Source organism: Lissotriton helveticus, chromosome 3_1 (genome assembly GCF_964261635.1).
Source record: "Lissotriton helveticus chromosome 3_1, aLisHel1.1, whole genome shotgun sequence".
Classification (NCBI taxonomy): Eukaryota; Metazoa; Chordata; class Amphibia; order Caudata; family Salamandridae; genus Lissotriton; species Lissotriton helveticus.
Window position 1 is genome coordinate 1,441,741,705 of NC_136061.1, and position 20,593 is coordinate 1,441,762,297.

Below are 20,593 nucleotides of genomic sequence, written 5' to 3' on the forward strand. Positions count from 1 at the left end.
CACACATACTACAAACAAACTTCTCCTAACAGTCACAATTCTTTTTCAATATTTATTTGCCTCGCCGCATCAATGTAATTTCTTTTCTATGTTATGGTAGCGTTTATTTGTAGAGTTATCACACAAAGATGCTTCTTGGTTTTAGAGACAGCTATAAAACCAGTGTCTGAGAAATAAAGCCCGAAGATAATTATAAAAAATCTGGGTTTTCAGTTAGTGACTAAAACAGTAGGTTTGTTTCTGCCTGCTAACCAAACTCAAAAAAGAGAGTTCCTCAGTTTGGCTGCTTCTGTACAAACAGCATGGTCTCCATGAGTGGCTGTTCTGGTTTTAGCGCTGACAAGCATCAATTGGTTGAGGGAGCATGACTGTTGACAGAAGTAGCATTTATTGGCCAGAAAATATTGAATTCTGAGGTGTATCTTGGTTTTCTTTAAATGCTTTCTTTTTAAAATAAAAAATCATGGCATAAACCATATTTGGAGAGTAAAACATAGTTGGCACCATTTACAGTACAATTATATGAAATCATTTGTAGTGTAAAACAGCTTAAACAACTGCAGGTGTCAAAGCTTCATTGTGATTTTTTTTTCTTTTTTTAAAACTCCCCTAAGTGTCAATGCACATAGCTATTGACCTAACACACATGACTGACAGTAGTGACAATCATTCAAAAGAAATCTGTTTTCTGTATCCTTCCATATTTAAACATAAACACAGACTGAAAAAAAAGGTTTTTTCTGTCTGCATGTATCTGTAAAAAAAACAAGCATTAAAAATGCAATAGGTCTTGCCTTTCATTAGGTTAAAGCCATTTGCTTTGCTAATGGTATTGTATAGCAAAGCAAATGGCTTTAACTTAAAGGCGATACCTATTGCATTTTCAATGCTTGTTTAATGTCTTGTTGCTCTTATCCAGTGATCCCTTCATAGCTACCTGGTTCTTCTCCGGGACACTGTGCAGGAGTGATGTGGCTACTGGTGGACCTATACCCAAGAAAAGGGTTTGCTGAAGAGTTAGCATCCAGTCCTTAACCACATCGTATGTGCAGCAATGTGGAATGCATAGAAGTCCTTGTTGTAACTTAGCTAAACTAGTCTGTGAGCAAATAAAAGTCCTGACCACAGAAGTTAACCAGCTGCCATGGGAACGTGTATTGCATTACACCATTGTCTTTCTGTAGGGGCAGTGAGGAGCAGATGAAGTGCCCAGCAGTGCCTCAGAGCCCCCTTATCTGTGTGGCTGTCATTTGACAAAGCTCACAGTAAGCGTCAAGCAGAGTTGCTGTGCTTTGCAGACAGACCACGCTCTGGATTGCTTCCTCCTTTCAACTCGAAGGGCCTACAAATCTTCCTCTCCCAGGCAACATGCGGCTGCTAGAGGCACACCATCTCAGAGAATCCTGCAAGCAGCAACAGTCCAGCATTTTCTAGGACCCTCATTCCTGAAACCCTCATTCATCCCCGTTTCACTTATGAGAGGACCTTCAAATACGTGAGTCCGGGATGTGCACTGTGCAAAAAAAGGGTGCTGAGTTTGATTTAATAGCCTATGATGCTCCATCCATAATAACAATATAATCAACATATAGGGTGCACGGGTACCCTGACCTGCATCTTCGTTCAGTGATAGTAATCATCAAGGCGGAGGCAGTACTGTTTCTCAATTTATGTTAAAAAAAAACACTTTTAATAAGTACTTCTCAAATAATCTGATTTTTAAAGTTAATGGTTCTGCGTGTTTAAGATGCACTTTCTTGAATATTGGAGACATCTATCATACTCTAACATTATTAATTTTTGTATGATCTACTGGACAACTAGAATCCAGGGCCTCGCCCAGTGCTGCGTGCCAGGGTGTGATGTTCCCTACTGCCAGTTATAGTCTCTTCTGAGATTTCAAGTGGAATACGTCTGTAGAAACTCTGGCAGCACCCGGGTCACTTTCCTGAACTCCTTCATGTGCGTCTGCGGGCACTGTATCTCACTCCAGCTGATCGGCACCATCTGCACTCTTGCTTCACTGTGGGGAACCACCACATCCAGCTCGTTCTCAGCAGTTGTCAATAGATAGTTGGACTGTGCATCACCAAGTGAAATAACTTTTGCCAGGACGATGTCACCAGGTCGGAAACTCTTGTACACTTCAACCTTGTCTTTTTCAGTGGCTCGAATATCTTCCTTTCGTGTTCTTCCTCTGAATATATTCTTCAATGGAGTGGATGCAATGTAGAGAATCTGAACTTAGGCAAAGCGGGTATTAATGCTACACACCTTACAAGTGACAAATGCACCCACATCAGGTAGGAGCAGGGACTGCGCATCTCTCACCACAGAAACCGTAGGCAACATTCCATTATCACTTTTCTTCATCACATACCCCGAGAGGGAGGCATAAATATACCCGTCTGCTGTATGTCCCACTGCCAGGGTAAAAGTCGTCAAGACTGCACAACCGTTCTCCAGGTATACACTACCGTGCAGGAGCCATGACCACAAACCACTCTGCTGGTCCCAAACACTCTAGCACAGCGACGCATGCTCTAACGAGCGTGAAACAACATGATTGGCTGTCACACAACCATTTGTCATGCGCTACAATTAAGAGGAATATTGTCACAAAAGCTCATTATCAGCCCGCGGCAGCGCTCCACTAACACAAAAACATGCATCAAGTCCAAAAGCACGACGTGTAAAGCACACGTCGTGGTTTTGGACTTGCTACATTTCATTTCTTAATGGGGCACGGCTGCGGGTTGATTGTGGGCCTTTGTGAAAGTATTCCTGTTAATCGCAGCACCATCATGCGCTGCAATTAACAGAAATATTTTCACAATGGACCACAATCAGCCCCCAGCCGTGCCCCATTAGGAAATGAAATGCAGCAAGTGCATCAGCTTCTTACTGCTGAATGCGTGCACAGGCTGCCAGTAAAAAAGCAAACGTTTCTCCTGCCAGTCCCGGTGATGCGAACGCTTGAGGGATTTGCTGTGTGTGCGCTTCAAACACGAGACTGCGCGCTCAGAGTGAAAGATGTGAGCGCGCGCACTTGCGCGCAACTTCCTGGGAACACTGGTGCAGACACTGAAGCCCCAGCACACTCATGTGTGCAGACACACTGAAGTTCCCTTGCTCTGATGGATGCTGACACACTGCCTCAGGCACATGTGAAGGTGTTTCAGAGCTTTTTGTTTTGGAGATTCTAAACACGTGCCTCTATACCTGGGAAGATAGCAGAGAAGGCATGACTTCCCAGTGGGCACACCTATTGGCAGCTGGTTGTGTTAACCCATTAACTGCAGAGACAGCAAGGAAGGAGGGGAGTGCTGTGAAGTCATTACTGGCAACAAGGCAAACAAAGGCCTCTCCATATCACCTGCTGGATGTAAGTAGGAGATGCTGGAGCAGAACAGCGCATCCTTCCCTAAGATATCTCAGGAGGGCAATGATGTAGTGCAGGTACCCGGGGAGTGAAATGAGACCACCTGCGTGCTAAGTGGGAATGGCTTGGCATCACCACACCAGCTGTTTCCAAAGCCTGATTCCTGCTCTATGGGTAAACCTTTAAGGTGTTCCTTTGAGCAAAGGCCTCTTGACTCCTCATCTGCCTGGTTCTTCTATACCTGGTCACCAAGATCAGAATGCACTAGACATAGTCCCTGCTTGGGGGCACTCATGCCAGGGTTTACTGTGCCAGGCTCCCTGCCGCTGCACATAGAGTTATCTGGTGCCTATTTCAGGTAAGCACTTTATGCCTGCATTGAGCGGATTCCACCTCAAGAGCAATGAGTGTTGAAATTGAATACAAGAAATGCCAAATGCATTATCCTTCCTTGAAGCCTGGGTGGTGTGGGCCCAACACAATTTTGCGAAATCTATGACAGCTCTGGAGACTGTGATCCTAATTAGGAGTTGATGTTAATTTGGTGGAGGATACCATGGGGTGGAATCACTGTTTCAGTCCAGTACTCCAGCAGAAAAGTTAGGCTATTCTGACTTTTCTCCTGGTAATGGGGAATAACTGCACACAACAGAAAACATCAGGCCCTTTTACTGTGCATTGTTCTTCATTCTGTGGAAAGTGTCAGTGAGAAAGCCAGTGGGGCGGTGGCGGTGTAGGAATCGGGGATGTGTGTCTGTCTGGAGGGCAAGGAGGGAGCTGTTGGCTCCTCCAGAGCTGCTACAGGGGGCAGGCAGGGGCTAGTCTGTTCTGCCCCTGCAGCAGTGATGACAGAACAAGTGTCCCTGGTCCAGGAAGTTTTGGGCCCGGCGTTTACAAGCCATATATTTCTGTGCCTGGAGATACCTGTGATTGCTGGTGGTGCAATTTCAATGGAAGTTATCACTCCACTTGTAAATGAGGACCTAAGTATGCTGTTTGGGAGTTATCATACGTGGCAGGTAGCAATACTTGCCCCTTCCCCTGTTGGCCCACCTCTTACCGCCCTTTACCCATTCAGCAAGCCAGGAAGGCAAGTTTCCTAAAAGGAAAATCTTCACTGCAGAGCTAGCACACTGGAAAGCCTGCCCTGTCTACGGCAATTTTGTTTTCCTTTTCGGCCATGTACACCTCTTCAGTACCAGGCAGAAAAAATATCCACAAGTGATAACATTGCTCCATCTGCCCGCCCCGGACCACAAGTGTGGACCTTAAAAGGCTTGTGCTGACCCAGGGGCATGCCATTCATCAGGAATGCCCAGTGTAACCCCACAAGTGCTCGTAGAGTGACAAAAGGGGTAAGGGCTCATAGAGCAGCACAGGGCTTGTAGAGTGATACAAGGTTAATGGACTGGGACGGGGCTCATAGAACAACACAACTGGTGTTGTGCAGGAAAATGTTTTTAACCGGGACAGGGCACATTAACTGACAATATATTAAGAGGGTCCTTTAGTGACTACATACATAGTACCATACCAAATCAACAGTAAGCACTGTCCAGCTTTCCTGTAAATTATGTTACTTTGAATGTCCTAGAAGACATGAGGGAGCATCCCACTCTCTTTTCTGCCTCACAGAGCCCGACTTCTTGATGTTCTCCCACCTGGTTTGTAGCTGCTCTGCTTCTGTGCACATGCAAAGATTTCCGTGCTCACTCTGCCACTAGCTGCTTCTCACCTCAGTTGCAAGGCTGGACCCTGAGTTTTGAAGTCCCTGGGGCTGAAATCTATTTTTTTAAACAAGTGCAACCCCACCACCAGGGCTATGTGTTAGACTATTTCTACTGTGGCCCCCTCTGATTTAAAAAAAACACTTTTTTCTTGGCACTCGTCTGAGTCCCAAAGGCTGCCAACACTTCCCGATGGAAGTGTTGGCTGCCAATCAGATCTCACCATGAGATATATGCTTAGGTTTTGTCCAGATATGTATATTTCTTGTTTCTTAAATAACTATAAAACTACAGAAGGGATATACACAAAATCACAAAAACGTCTCTCTCTTGACCAAGAGCTAACCTTCTGCAAGATTTGGTGTAATTCCATCCAGCAGTTCAGGCTGTAGTAGTGTCTAAAATCCCTATGGGAAATTGCATGGGGAAAATCCGTTATGGGTCACCCCCTTTTGTCTGTCCCTGCGTGGCAGTCACCACTGGGTAGCTATAGTTAAGATTATGTTTCTGCCCTTTTTAGGTCTCGCCTGTCAATGCGCATGCGCATTGAGCGGAGCCAGACTATAGGGGCTTAAACAGACTTTAACTACACTGCCAATTTGATGCTGTGCCCGTGCGCTTTTAGGTCAATGCGCAAGCGCATTGACCTAAAATGCGCGGGCACAGCATCAAATCGCCAGCCATCTGTTCCCCAGCAGCTCTTCTCGCTCTGCCCCACAAGCTTCCCCCAGCCTGCGCTCTGCCTCAGACGCATTTTTTTACAACTCCTCACACCTCCCACACCTTTGAAGTGAAGCTTAGCTTCACTTCAAAGGCCCCTGCTGCTTCACGTCTCTCCCTCATCGCCGCTCTCCCCGTTCCGCCCCCTAAGCTGCAGAAACCTAGATGCTTGTTGTACCCTTGATATCATCCCTCTGCACTCCATTCTCGTTCTTTCACTTCCCTACATTCTCTTTCACTCTCTCCTCAAATCTGTCTCCCTCCAGTCTTTTAACCCCTTCTTTCTGTCTCTCTCTCTCCTACATTCTCTCTCGCTGTCTCTCCCCTCCCTTCTCTTTCTACCCTTCATTCTCCGTCTCTCCTCTGCCTCTGCACGGCTTCAATGTGTTTATACATATACATAAAATGTGTGCGTGCTTCTATAGGCGTGTATTATTAGCACATTAACCCCTTCGACGCTCATGACGAGCTGGGCTTGTCATGAGGTAGCCTCCTCGCACGCTCATGACGAGCCCAGCTCGTCATGTAAAGTGCGGTTTTAAAAAACTCAGCACAGGAGCGGAATTTCGCTAGCGCGCATGCGGTTAAACTAAGCGCTGTTGGCTTTGCCAATGCTTGTGGGCGGCGGAAGCCCTTTAAGAGCCGTTAGTCATCCAGGTGGCAACAGGACAAACTAATTTTTCATTAACCAAACACAGAGATATCAAACCACCGTGGCTCCCGTCTGTGCGATTCGCACAACTGAACGGAAAGTGCGTCCGTTATTTACTCATCATAAAGGAGCTTTACAAAGCGCTGCGTGTGCACTTCTGGTTACTTAAGAGCACTTGACTCAGTGGTGTTAACAGAGCACTGTGGTAAGGGGGGTGAAGGTCCCGTCGAATGGGTGAGTAAAGCGCCTAAAATGCTTCAATTCCGACTTCTGAAATACTTAAAAATAGCTATCTACAAATGCTGGTAACTTAAAGTTTCATTATATAGCGTCTTCTATATTTTAACTGCTGGTTGACCTGTTTTTTGTACATATAGTGCAACTTGCGACTGTCGTGACTGGTGCAGAACTCACTGAGACACTTCTAAGCATACATATCTTCAAAATCTAGAGAGATTCTTAAAATGCAGACACCGTGAAGAACAATATTTGATGTGTGTTTAAAACAATTTTTTTTAGAGTTTTTATCTATGATGTGGCGTAATGAACACATCTGTTGAACCATGTTCGACTCACGGCGTCTGCTTATTATACTGTTAATTTCTACAAAACCGTTATTCTCCCTGTGAAGCGTGACAGTTACAGTCAGCTTCCTTGTAGCTGTTGAATGTGCCCAAATTTTTTGGGTTAACTGCTTATAATTCGCGTTTCCGCACCCGCTTACTTATATTTCCTACATGTTTATGCACTATCTTGTTATGTCCCTCCTATGCTACATAATGCTACATAATTACACTGCACTTAATGCAACATACCCTCCAAACAATACCACTCAGAGCCACATAATTACATGCCACACAATTACACTCTACTGAATACAACATACACTCCACACAATACCACTCAGTGCCACATAATTATATGCTACATATTTACACTGTGCTCAACGCAACATACACTCCGAATACCACTCAGTGCCACATAATTACACACCACATAATTACACTCTACTAAATGCAACACACACTCCACACAATACCACATAAATATATGCTACATAATTACAATGCAACATACACTCCAAACAATAACACTCAGTGCCACATAGTTAGACGCCCCACAATTACACTCTACTGAATACAACATACACTCCTCATAATACCACTCAGTTCCACATAATTAAATGCTACATAATTACACTGCGCTTAACGCAAAATACCCTCCAAATAGCACTCAGTGCCACATAATTACACGCCACATAATTACACTGCACTCAATGCAACATACACTACAACACCCACTCAGTGCAACAACATTTTATGCTATGTATTTACACTGCGCTCAACGCAACATACACTCAAAATACCACTCACTACCACATAGTTACACACCACATAATTACACTGCACTCAATGCAACATACACTCCAAATACCAGTCAGTGTCACATAATTACATGCCACATTATTACCCTACACTCAATGCAACATACACTCCAAATACCACTCTGTGCCACATATTTATATGCTACATATTTACACTGCGCTCAACGCAACATACACTCCTAATACCACTCAGTGCCTCATAACTACACACCACATAATTACACTATCTATCTATCACCCTCACTCTATCTATCTATTGCCCTCACTCTATCTACCGCCCTCACTATACCACTCTACCACCCTCACTCTACCTCCCTCACTCTACCACCTCACACCCTCACTCTACGAAGTTCTCAGCAAAAATGCAATGTATCAATGTTTAAAGCTTTATTACAAAAGTACAAAAAAATTAATATTACACTTTTAATCTTGATTTTTAAAAAATATAACATACGCAACATATAATCTTCTCACATTTTTTTTTTACAAATTAATTAATAATTACATATAAAATGTATAAGCCATTAAGATTTGTCATATCAATACATGTAAGACAGGGGGATACTAAACATGTAGCTTTAATAATGCTATAGGTGTCACATTTGCAAATTCTATAAATATTGGCATTTACAATAACAAAATTAATACATTTGCTATTATAAAAACATAAACATAACTTACAAAATTATTACATTTACAAGACCAATAGCTCCAACTTTTCTAATGCGAGACCTATTGCATTTCCAATGCTTGTTTTGCATAGTTTGCACACTGAATGTTTTGGGGTTAGCTGTCAAGCAGAGGCCGAGAAAAGAGAGGGGGCCTCGAAATGAAAACTCCCAATCCATTTTCCATAGATTTGCTACTGCAAAATCTGCTGAACAGAATTAGACCAAATTTGGAAGTAAGCTAATTCTTGGTCCGGAAAGCATGTTGTATGTAATTTGGTCCAATTCCATTCAGTCGTTTTTATGAAATTGAGGTGGAAAAATATTTGTTTATCTGAATGTTGGTTTCGAGAGACTCTTGTGTACGTCCTTCGAACCCAATTAAAAAAAATATATAGCATTTTGATTGGCTAAGGGAGGTTTTTTCACTTGGGTCAATGTGCTCTCATGGGAGTTAGACTTCAGCGGGAGCGAGCGCTTTCATTAGCTGCCAGCAACATGGAGCAAAGTTTTACCAGAAGCCTTACAGTACTCAAGGACTTATTCCCCTGTTCCGACGACGCAAAAAATATAGGAGGCCCTGTGGTAGGGGGGCAGTGAAAACTCCCTGAGCCAAAGATAAAACAAATCTGACATTTCTACTACAATCCTGCATGACTCCTGCAGGAATGCGGCATTCAAAATGACTGGTTGTGATTTTTTTAAAAATATTTGGGGAGAGGGCATGAGTGGGGGCCCTCTCCCTGTGCCGGTGTGGGTCCTGGGTCCTGGTATTCCATTCGCCAGGGTGAACTCTTACAAAAAGGAAAGGTGAAATGCCGCCCCCCTCCCTGAGCCTTTGTAGGACGCAGGGTCCCCATCTCCCGGGACCAATTTTCATATTAGAGGGGAGGATGTCTGTGTGTCCCCCCTCCTGAGCCTTTTGTGGCCCCAGGGACCCCATCCATTGGGGCCACTTCCTTTTAAAAAAAATGGGAGGTGGACCACACCACCCCAACCAAGCTTTTAAAGGCCACAAGGACCCCATCCGAGGATCAGTTCATTTTTTTTTTTAAAAGGTAGGTGAACTATGTGGCCTTCCTCCCAAGCCTTTAATGGTCCAGAGACCCAAACGCACATGCCGATTTTTTTTTGTTGGAAACAATGGGGGGCACATGGCTCAATTACTTTATTTTGGGAAGCCAATTCCCTAGATAGAGTGGAGTTTTTTGTTCCCATTTAGTGGGAGCCTTTTATTATCTCCCATCAGGCAGGAGCAAGCATACCTTCACTGCCTGCAGCAGCAAGGGCAATGAAGGCATGTCTATTCCCAGCCAGCGGGAGATTTAAACATGCTCCTGCTGGGTGGGAGCAGACCTCTGTCCTTCTGCAGGCTGGGAAACAGAAATTGCTTCTGTACAGAGTGTGCAAGCAAAGAGAACTGCACCCTCTGGGCAGAACCAGTGTTGAGTCCCCATGGCCCAAGATACGTTTAAGAGGAGGTATGCATACCCCCTTCACTTAATTATGGAATTTGGCACTTGGAGATGGGTTCCTTGGGGCCTAATAAGGGTCAGAGAGGGGGCTCCGTGCCCCTCTCCTATTTTAATCAATTTACACTCAAGGATGGGGTTCCTGTGGCCTAATAAGGCTTGGGGAGGGAGGCCACATGGCCCAACTCCACTTTTAAATTGCTTTCGGCCCTGGTGTTGGGGTACCCTGGGCCTCATAAGGCTTGTGGAGGGGGCACCAAGCCAACTTACCTCAAATTTTTGGCTAAGGTGATGAGTCCCCTAAGGTCTATTAAGTTTTGGGGGGGGGGTGCTACGCGGCACACCTCCCCTTAATAATAGAAATTGGCCCCAAGGATGGGTCCCTAGGTCCTAATAAGTTTTAGGGAGGGGGTACACCCTCCCCTTTTTTATTTGCAATTTGCCCTAGGAATAGAGTCCTTGCTGCTACAATAGGCTCAGGAAGGGAGACTATGTGGCTCTCTTACATTCATTATGTTATTTGGCCCCAGTGAATGGGGTCTCTGGGGCCCAAGAAGACATGGGGAGGGGGGATGCAAGTCCCCTTCCCTTTTTTTTGTAATACAGCTTCAGTCGATAGGGTCCCTGGTGTCTACTAAGGCTCAGTGGGAGGGGTGGTGCACCCTTTTCTCTATTATAAGTGGTTTACACCAGGGGATGGGGTCCCTGGGGCCACTTAAGGCTAGAAGAAGGGGGCACATGCCCCCTTCCCTATTATTAGTGGTTAGCCCCAGGAGGGGAAACAGAGGACTCCCAATGCTCTGGAAGGGTGCAACATGCCCCTCTCTGTATTAATGTTGGTTGGCCCCAGGAGAAGGGGTCTGCAGGGCCCATTAGGGCTCTGGCAGGGGGCCACAATCTCCATTCCCAAAAAATAGTTTTTTGGGCCATGTAGGATGGGGTCTCCAGGACCTCCTCAGGCTCAGAGAGGGGAGTCATGTGTCCCACTCCCCTATTATTATTCTTTAGCATCAGGGGAGGTGTCCCCTAAGGTCTGTTTGTCTTCAGGGAGGTGGGTCACATGCCCCCATCCCCAAAATGATTGTTTTTTCCCATGGGGATGGGTCCCTAGGGCCTATAAGGGCTCGGAGGGAGTCATGCACTTCTTCCACTATAGTTAATTTATGACCCCAGGGGCAGAGATCCCTGGGGCCTTTTGGGCTTAGGGACGGGGTCATGTGCACACCTTTCGTAACATAAGTTTGTTTGGTCACCAGAGCATGGGGTCTCCGGGGCCCCTTAAGGCTAGGGGAGGGGTGCCACATGCCACTCTCAATTATAATTAGTCTATGACCTTTGGGGAGGGGGTCCCCAGGGGTAGTTGTGGCTTGGGGTGAGGGCAGTATGCCCTGCAATTGTAATGTTTTTGGCCCAGGAGGATGGGTTCCTGGAACCAATAGTGACTTGGGAAAATTGGGCCATGCAATCCCCCCACCCCCAGAAGGGAGTGAGCTGCCAACCTCACGCCACACAGCCAAAGTCTGTGCATGGCTGGGGTTGGCTGCCCATGGGGGTCGTTTGTTGGGCTTGACCGAATGCCAGGCCCTGCAGCCAAAAGCAATCCAGTGCATGGCTTAATGCTGAGTGTGGGTTTGTTTTCCTGTGAGGGGTTGGCTGCAGGGTCTGCCCACAGGCACCAAGCTGTCTTACCTGGCATTGGCAATGGGGGTTCTGGTAATTCTGCCACCCTGGCATTTGCCTGATCGGTTACAGTTAGGCAGCTGCTTTCAGAGAGGAAGTGCTGCTAAATGAGTGAACCAGGCCTCATACTGCCCCATTCTTGTCTCATCCTCCACCAGTTAGGGTTGGTTTCAACATTTTTCCCAGTGTTGGTTTTGGTTTCCATCTGGCCGTGGTGCTAAGTTTCGCTACAGGGCTTTTTGGCTTTCCCACATCCACATGCAAAGAAACCCTTCCACCTGATGTTTTTCAATTGAATGGACCTCTTGTGTGCTTTGGTACTTATTATTTTACATAGTTAACACCAAGGATGTTGTCCTAGGCAGGTAGACCCCCGGAAGTTGCAGTATCATGATAGCACCTCTACTCAACATGGAAAGATATTGTGCTTAATACAACATCTCTAACAGAGTGCTAATAGTGGATGTGCAATTGTGGTGAGCATAGCCACCATTTGTGTTTGTATAACCTCAAAACATGACCATGTCTCTGGTTTTTGAAATCTCATTTCCCAAGAAAGCTCTCAGAGTACTAAGTAGTGATGTACATGGCTACGATTGTCAGAAAATGAACTGCTATAAATTGGGTGTCCTAAATAGCAAGAACACTTAAGTTGTCCAAATCCCAACTAAGGTGTCCATTAAGATGCCGTCCAGAAAGGCTCTGAACAGGATTCGGCAAATTCGATACGCAACCTGTGTTTCGGACTGAATCAGACACCTTTCCAGGTGACTAATTACACTGCAAGTAAAGCGTTTGGGCTGTCCGAATCGGTTCCGAATGGCATTCGGACAGCCTGAGTAGTTTGGGCCGAATTGTACAGGTCTATGGACAAGTTTTCCGTGCAAGTGATTAGGATGACCAATTCAGACAGCTGTTCCGATTCGGTCTGCCTGACACAAAACGGCTGGTGGAATCTGACTTTGGGGGCCCATTGTAGGCCCCCTTTACCTTTAGGCCTCCGGTTGTGGACCATGGGTGTACCTAAGGAACGCCCCATGTTAAACAATACACAGTGTAGCATGCACCATGAGGTGCCTGCCACAGGGTACAAGGCCTTCCTTAACCACCCCTTTCTTCAATAGGAGCCTGTGTTCTCGTTTGGAACACAGGCTCCCATTGAAATCAATGCGTGTCTAACCGAACGGTGTAGGGAAGCATCGTAATCGGTCGGTTGGACTCGCAGAACCCGATTCGGTCAAAAACGAATCCGAAGCCAATTCGATTGGAAGAATTTCTGACTGACATCATAATCAGCCCCTTAGTAGTCATTACACATTATTCTTTGCTTCAGGCCACAAATATTAGAAGAAGGGGTGAATGGGATCCAGGTGCCTGATACTTTATATACTTAATTGCTATGGATAACATCTTACCCCACATTGTAATGTATAGGATTAGATTTTGATCATTTCTAAACTGTTCTGGGACTAATTGATAGCCTAAATTCTGAACCCTACAAATGAGCAAATATGTGGGGTGAGTCCAGTGTGACCCAAAGATGGCCACAATTCCTTTAAGTTCCAAAACTGGCCAGACTCCTCAACTGTTTCATGTGCTCTGGGAGACCTTTAAATAATGGAAAGGCACAGCAAAAGGGGGGGTTGGTGGGGCCTCAATTGGAGGTGAACAAGATCTCTTGCATGTAAGACATAGTGGTTTTATCAGTGAAGTTCTTTAATTGATATTGTGCATTAAAGGATCTGCACTGCACGTCCATCTAAAATTGAGAATTGAGGGTGGTTGTGGATGCACCAGTATCTCTGGTGATGCTGGAGCAGATAGAAAGGAGCAAATGGTTGAGGTTTGCCATGGTTTAACTTGGACCCATGCAGGTCTGTCACGGAGGCTGGGTAGCCAAGTAGATGGAAAACTGTGCTGGAGGAAGCAACCTGTGCCCTCATGAGTGAACATTGAACCGCTCTGTTTAGTGCTCTTGAATAGAGTAAATGCCAACTGGTGCTAATCTTCGTATCTGCTTATGGGTCATCATCAAACAACACCAAGAGTCTAGGATATAATTGGCTGAGTTTTTATATTTACAAATGTCAACATGCTTTAACCTACTACCACATGGAGAAGACCAGAAAAAGGTACCTCCAAAGATGATGGAGGACTCATCAGAAGGTGTGGGATTCTCTTCTGCTGCAAAACCGGAACTGAAATCTCATATGAAGAGAATCTCAAGACCATGGTGGCTTTGTTGGGCTTCCCAGGAAGCCTGAAAGCAGAGCATCAAGGAAGTAAATTTATCTTCACACAAGCTGCATCTTCAAAAGCTTTCTAAACCTGAATTTTGTTGCTGGATAATTGAGTAATATGCAATTACTATATCCTGTGCAAGGGTGTCTGTAATATGTAAGGGTTTCATGACTCAGTCCTAATGGTCTATTGGTATTTTCCTCTCAGGAGTTGTAAGTGGGGTCTGAGTCAATGTTCAGCAATTAACATTTAGATTATCTTTTCCTATTTTGCCTTGTTCTTCCACTGCTTTGTTGGTCTATTGGTCTTCACTATTTGTTCACATAGAGTTTTTTGGGGGGCAAATGTATAATATACTTTTAAAAATGCATCTTTATTGAGTGTTATGGTATTATGATTGGATTGGATTTTTGTGCCAATATCTTTCGACTTTTGTAAGTTTCCATCATTCTGTTTCTACTTTATGATAAATAGATTGAAATCCTTGCAAAGCAAACATGCCAAAGAAGCCGCACAGATGCGATCTGGAGTGACATGAGACCAATGAGATAGCACTATTTCATGCTGGTCCCAGCACTGATTTTAATAAAGGAATGTTGCCTCAGTTGAGAGCTGAGTATTTAAGGGCTGACTGAATTAAAATATGTGCGTATATTGATTCAAAATGGGAAGAACTGAGAGAAGCAACAGGCACCAAGGATTGTGTTACATTTTATAACCTTTTCTCCTCTGGTTTAAGAATACAGCAGGCACCCACAGAGAAACACATACTGGGGGGGGGGAGTGGTTAAACTCATTTTTATATCCAATTCAATCCAACAAACTTTATTTCGGTCATCGTGGACCATAAAAGTGCATACACAAAAAGTTAACACATGTAAAACCATGTACTATAAAACATCACCATAAATAGCCATACAAATGAATATATTAACAGCATTTAAAGTGCATCGCAGGGTTCACAGGGTGGTAGAACCAGGCAATTCAAAACAACGACCCACCCTCATCCAGCTACCATCTCTGTTTCCCCATATGTAAAAGGCACATGGGATATAATAACTGTACATGTAATTTGCCAAAGTAAAAACTCATTTCATCAGTGGACTTGATGTTAAAACATTAAAAAGAATAAAAGGTTCAGAGAAAACAGTTAGAAGTTGCAGCCAATATATAGTTTAAGGCCACTGTAACGAATTGAGGATAATGCAGCAGGGCACGCAACATCGAAGTTAGAAATCTAGATACAGCAAAAACAGTGGGTGTAAAAGTGTTGTACTTTAGGACTTTGAATGCCTCCTCTCAATGGACAACCCCTACATTCCTGCATAAGCTACCATTGTCGCACTAATTTATAGCCAGGGCAGAAGAAAAAACGTGAAGCTCTAGCTCACAATTGCAGGCAGGGCACCCTGGAAATGTTGTTTTTGACCATTTGTTAGCGAAACCAAATCTAAACTGAACATACAATTTCCTTGCCAGGGTAGGTTGGATGTCAACCAGAAAAGACTCTAATGTATACTCATCTTTGAATTTCAAGAATTTGGCTGCCAGATGTCCTCCCCTGGATATCTGCAAGTTTGTGCATCCTAAAAGAACTTGCCAATCCTGAGCGCAAAATTACAGGACATAATTCCTCTGGATTGCTCCATAAACTTGATTTTCCCGTCTTAGGGGGTTAAGGGGGTACTAGGGGGGAGGCACAACAACTACTAACATTGTTCTCTATTTTACTCAAACTACCAGAACAACAATGACCCCATAATTCGGCCCCATACATTGTCGCACCACTTGCGTGCACTTTGTAAATCTCTGTTATTGGCCCAGCTGAATTGTAGGAGAAGTTTCAATACAATTGTGCAATTCCCTCCACAGTCTGGGATAACTTGAGACTTGCTTTGGCCATTTGCAGCCGCCACTTCAGATTTTCTGTCAAGGTGACACCTAGGTAAGAAAATACGACACCCTCTCAAGCATTGTGCCATCTAAACAAGGGTTAGAACATGATGTGTTAGCTCTCTCCTCAGATTTGACTTTATTGATCACTCAGGCAGCCTTCGTTGCAGTAGCGGCTGGCAGGGAATAAGGGTGGAGGGGCAGGGGGATGCGGGATGGCAGGGAAACAAAATAAAATGTAAAAAAACCACTTACCTCTTCCGCCGGCCGCATCTCTCCTCCACTTCTGCGGCACTCCCGGAACCAGGAAGCACCCAGGCTCTCCCATAGCCAATCTCAATGCTGCAATGCAGCATTGTGATTGGTCTGAGCACCTGAATGGCACTCAGATGGGGCCTCAAGGCCTGGGCATGTCTGTGTAATGCAGCCTGGTGGGGAACATGCAAAGTGCGCCAGACTGTTTGGCCGAGCCAAATAGTCATGTGCACTTGGAGTGTGCAAACCACTCCTCCCCCTGTGCCTCCAGCCCCACCCTGTGCCACCCTGACCCAGCCACGAACCTGCACAAAAAGACGCTCCTCTGGCTTAGCATGGGAGCTGACTCTAAAAAGAAAACTCCCTGGAAATGATGAAGTTCTGATCGATTTATGTTTCGGAAAAATTATATATGGGGTTACGCTTCTGAGGTGCTTGTTTATTTATAACTACAACACTGATTCCATCTTTCGTGATTGGCTTCAGGCTTTAATAATTTGTATAAAGTAGAAAAATAATAGACGGACCCCAATTAAGTACTGACTAATTTCTTCATTACTTAGCAATGATAAATTGTGCGGTAATGTCTTATACAATAAACAGTCCATTTGTCAGGAAAGGTGCTATTGTGCATAGGCAGGAGGGCTTGAGAGGTTCTCTTGGCACAATAAAACAGGGTGTCACATTTTTTTAATGAATTTCACAATATTTCCAATTATAAAAGTCCATCGTCACTTGACTTTCCTAGATCTTGATGCCACATATCGACGGTGCTCTGTTAAGAGATGCCTTTCTGGAGCCATATCTGATTACACCTACATTTACATATACAATTCATCTTGTGTTAAATGTCGGAATCAAGGGGGAATTCAGTACTGTTTGAAGTGTATCACAGTGTCAGTTAGAGGTAAATGCTAGAGAGCTTGCTGTTTAATGGTTTCTTCAATGACATGGGAGCACTCTTCTCTGCTTATTCTCTTTATGCCTTAGACAAGGATTTAGAATTTGGCAGAGAGTGTAGCCCATAACAACAGTAATGGAGGACCCTTTCCACCAATTTAGTGTCTCTACACCGGATTTAGTGATGGACTTTAAGAATGACGACGATCAAGCCTACTCTGGCTCCATTACCAGCATATTCTTCTGCTGGCCCGATGGAGTACAAGCCGTCGGATGTTAACACATGCCATTGTACGCCCTACTTAGAGTGGATGGCATTATGCTATTTTTATTGCTGCCTGTCACCATCATGCAAATCCTCACCTGGTGGTGACAGACAGCAATAAAAAAACACTGTAAAAACACAATAATAGTTTATTGGTCCAACCTGACTGATCCTCTTTCCTGCCAGTTGGAACATACCCCTTAACATGACAAAATCCCACACTCAGGATTTCAACCCATGATCCAAAGGTACCCCCTCAAAAATGTTGCCAATAAGAGTAAGGCTATCTACTAAATCACCCTCGGTCTTTAAAATGTGCAATCTGTGCTCGACAATAGATCCAATCTCACATGTTTTACACTATAGTCATTGTCTTAACCCGTTCCATGCGTCGGACAGCCCTCATCCGTCTGACGTCACAGTGGGCATGTGCGGAGTACAGCAGGGGGCGTCCAAACCCCGCCCACTCATTATTTTGCCCTGCCTCATACCATATACATTTTTTTAAAGAGTTTTATATAATGCGAACTAGACCCGCATATATCTGGTAGGAGAGCGTTTTACATGAGCACCAGTTTCGTTACAGATGGACACATTCATTTTTGTTAGGCACGGGGAGATTAAGTAATTTGCCCAGAATCACAGGATGTACATAAATTAACTATCACAAAACACCAACTCCATAAGCAGGTCTTGGTGTGACCCAGGTACAAGAAAGAGTGGCAGCAGTGACCTTAGAGCAGCAATCCATGTAACCTGGGCAGCAATGTTACAAATGATCAGTACCCACTGACACGTTCATATAAACAAAATATTGCAGGTCTGTCGAATAACCCAGCAATTGAGGATTGGTTTGCCTTTATTGAGAACTATAGTATAGTATGCTTTCAGGAGACATGGTCACGTGACTTTGTCCATTTGAATGGTTTTTGTTCAAGTTTTACGCCCGCCACGGTTTCCTTGGGCGGGCATGCCAAAGGTGGCTTACTAACTTTGGTTTCAACAACAATGAATGGCAGGATGGGCAAAATCAATTGCGATTCTCTGCATTTTCCGATTATCAATATTTCCCTTAAGCACAATCTGATATTGATACTTGTAAATTTCTATCATAATAATTTTAATGTTAGGAATACAGGTATTGCCTTAGACTAGGAACATGCTTTGTCTAGTCATATTGAGGAGATAAAAACGGATTTCATAGTGATGTGGGGAGGTGATTTCAACTGTAAACTATGCCCCCTTTCAAAACAGGGGGTCTGCCATCTGGTACCTGGGAATACAGAGGGTAGTTGTCATTTTAATCATAATCCATGTGGGAATATTTTTAATTCAATATTATCCAAATTTTCTCTTTTTCTCACTGTGGAGCTATTGGATTCGTCAGAAACTGATATGTCAACATATAATGGGAGAGGCCAAGGCACATTAATTGATATTATCGCTTTCTCTGAGTATTTTAAATCCCCCTCTCTGGTTTATACTATTCACAAAATGTATTATAGCGATCACTATCCCATCTCTTTTGAGATGGTGACTGAAACTGATGTGCAATCCGCACTTATTAGGTCAGATTCACTAATTTACGATAACAATAAAGGGCTACTCAGGAAGTGGTCCACTATTAATCCTGATCGGGTTCTACATCATATTATAACAGCAAACTTGACTGATGTTCTAGCTTGCCTGGAAGATACTATAAACCCATCAGTTATGGTAACATCTTTCATAGCAATAATTCAGACTGTCAATGCCATTTTAACTACGAATGTTAAGCCTAGTACACGGAATACCAAAAGATGGTTTAATGCCGATTGCACTCGCTGCCATAACAAATTAATAAAGACTTTGAAGAAAATAAAACGAAATCCAATAGAGGTAAAACAGTTACGCATTGACTATAAGCAGGCTTTACAGAAACGCAAGCAAGAAATTAGACAGGAAGCTTGGGGACAACTACACATAGCCTGTCAGACCAAAGACTCTAAAGTCTTCTGGCAAACTGTTAACCAGGATTATTTCAATGCGAACAACGGGGGCAAAATTGATACGGCAATTATGCCTGAGACTTGGGTTGAGCATTTCTCAAATTTATACAAAACCACTAGTCATCCTGTTTTTAGCATTAATTTTAATTCTGGGACTTTAAGTATAGCACCTCTGACACTTTACGAGGTAGAAAGGGCCTTAAACCAGACAGTGAGGAACAAGGTCTCTGGCCCTGATGGCATACCCACAGATTTGTTCCTGGCCAATACATTGCTCTGGCTTCCACTATTAACAAATATTTTAGGTTGTTATGCAGCTCAAGGACCCCCTGACTCCTGGAGAACTGTGACAATAGTCCCCATCTTTAAAAAGGGTAATAGGGCTGACCCAAAATGCTACCAGCCAATATCTTTGATTGACTGCACCTGTAAGATCATGGGCAGTGTAATCCTAGAAAGATTGGAGGCCTGGGTAACAGAGAATGGTAAGCGCTCTGATATTCAATATGGATTTAGGAAAGGCCTGGGGACAGTCGAACAGTGCCTTAATCTGCACCTGGTCATAGGCAAATATACCTTAGCTAAGCCGGGTTCCCTTTACTTAGGGTTCATGGACCTGACATCTGCCTTTGACTGGGTGCAGAGAGGAATGCTCTGGGAGAAGATGTTGGAGATGGGCATATAACCACCAATTGTGAATTTTAGAGCCGCTATTCATTGGGAGTTCACTGGGACGGTCCGATATGGATTAGGAGGGGAGCTCACTGCGCCAATTAAAATGAGTCGTGGAGTCCGCCAGGGCTGTGTGCTTGCCCCATTTTTATTTTGTTTGTACATAAATGATCTGGAAACGTCTATTATAAATGGGCAGGTGGGCCGTAGGTTATTACCAGCTTTATTATATGCCGATGACTGTGGTTTAATGTCTCGAACAGGGGTGGGGCTGCAATGACTTTTAATTGGTTTTAACAATTTTATGAGTGACCTTGGCCTCAAGACTAATGTTGCAAAATCTCAGATTATGGTGCTGGGTAAACATCCTACCATTGTAAAGACATTTTTTATAGGCAGTGAGAAATTGATCCAGGTGTCCACTTTTTCCTACTTAGGAGTCATCTTTGACTCAAAAAGCACATGGCTGCAGTTAATGGAGACAAGGATTAGGGGTTTTAATCAAAGCCTAGAAGCTATTTTTAGATTTAGTAAAAAGTTAGGCTCACGTCCTGTAAATGCAATAATAGAGATCTATAAAGCTTGCACATGCGCTGCCGCTTTATATGGCGCAGGAGTTTTGGGCCCCTGTAATACTTTAGGTCTTCAGCGAGCGGAAAACTCATTTTTAAAATGCCTACTGACACTTCCATGG

General features: G+C 44.1%; 1 protein-coding gene and 1 pseudogene across 1 annotated transcript in view; one reads left to right on the forward strand and one right to left on the reverse strand.

Annotated features, from left to right (window-relative positions):
• Positions 1 to 20,593, forward strand: part of LOC144824265 (contactin-associated protein-like 5) — a 1,259,345-nt gene that overhangs the window by 608,042 nt on the left and 630,710 nt on the right. The window lies entirely within an intron of this gene.
• Positions 1,900 to 20,593, reverse strand: part of LOC144825333 (exosome complex component CSL4-like) — a 42,188-nt pseudogene continuing 23,494 nt past the window's right edge.